The sequence below is a fragment of the Poromitra crassiceps genome (genome assembly GCF_964638095.1).
Source record: "Poromitra crassiceps genome assembly, chromosome: 6".
Taxonomy (NCBI): Eukaryota; Metazoa; Chordata; class Actinopteri; order Beryciformes; family Melamphaidae; genus Poromitra; species Poromitra crassiceps.
Window position 1 is genome coordinate 18851526 of NC_139627.1, and position 1296 is coordinate 18852821.

Genomic DNA, 1296 nt, shown 5'->3' on the forward strand with positions numbered 1-1296 from the left:
AGGTAGACTTTGAAATCCCCCCTTTCACGCAGAAAGGCTCTTTGTCGACCATCGAGGGGCTGCTGGACCGAGCGGTGGCCGGACTGGAGCAGGACCAGTCCGCGAGGCGGGAGACTGACCCGGAGGTGGCCGAGAAGATAGAGCAGTTCATCAAGAAGCTGAAAAGGCTGAAAGACTTGGAGGATGAGTTCACCCTGGTGATTGAAGATCCATCGGGGAACAGCTTTGTGGAGAACCGGTTTGCCCATCAGAAAGACGAAGCTCTGACCGTGACGCGGTTCAAGCGGACACCCGAGCAGGACGCTCAGCTGGGGATAAGGTCTGACAACGAAGTGGAGGAGGAGAAGCCCGCCGATGACCTGGAAGCCATGAGAAATGAGGTTCTGGTGTTCGATACCAACTGCCCAGAATGCAACGCTCCTGCAGCAACCAACATGAAGCTTGTCCAGATCCCTCACTTCAAGGAGGTCATCATAATGGCCACGAACTGTGACGAGTGTGGACACAGGACTAATGAGGTGAAATCCGGGCGAGCCATGGAGCACCTGGGCACCAAGATCACCCTGCACGTCACCGATGTCTCAGACATGACCAGAGACCTGCTCAAGTCTGAGACCTGCTCCATCCTCATACCTGAGCTGGAGTTTGAGCTGGACATGGCAGCTCTGGGCGGAAAGTTCACCACCCTGGAAGGCCTCCTGAAAGATATCAAAGACCTTATTGTCTCAAAAAACACCTTTATTTGTGGCGACAGCAGCTCTGCAGACCAGATGGAGAAGCTGAGGCTCTTCGGGATGAAGATCGACAAGATCACCACTGGAGAAATGGACATTCACATTATTCTGGATGACCCTGCAGGGAACAGCTACCTCCAGAATGTCTATGACCCAGACCCAGACCCCGAGATGAACATTGAGAAGTACACCCGGACATTTGAGCAGAACAAAGACCTCGGTCTGGATGACATGAAGACTGAGGGATATCAGGAGTGAACCTGAAAAGATTTGGCTTAGATCTGAGGCTCTGCTGTTTAAGTTCCATGTAATTGATAATGTCTTGGCATAAGCCTGGTATATAATTAAATATTCCACCACATGTTCTGCCATTTCCCTACTTTTGCATTTTGAGTTAACTTGGTAAATGGGTGTTGGATATAATATACTGATCAATTACATTCTGAAAGTTTTGTGTATAAATGTTAACTGACAATAAACTAAGAATAAAACATGAAAAAAATCAGTGACATCATAAACCACTGATGGTGTCATACCCTGACATCATCAGTGATATCATAAA

The 1296-nt window shown here is 48.6% G+C and overlaps 1 pseudogene across 1 annotated transcript in view; it reads left to right on the plus strand.

Annotated features, from left to right (window-relative positions):
* LOC310779079 (zinc finger protein ZPR1 pseudogene) overlaps nt 1-992 on the plus strand; it is a 1332-nt pseudogene extending 340 nt beyond the window's left edge. Inside the window, exon 1 of the transcript in view lies at nt 1-992. This exon is cut by the window's left edge and continues 340 nt beyond it. The product of the transcript in view is annotated as a zinc finger protein ZPR1 pseudogene (transcript).
* The last annotated feature ends 304 nt before the right edge of the window (nt 993-1296 follow it).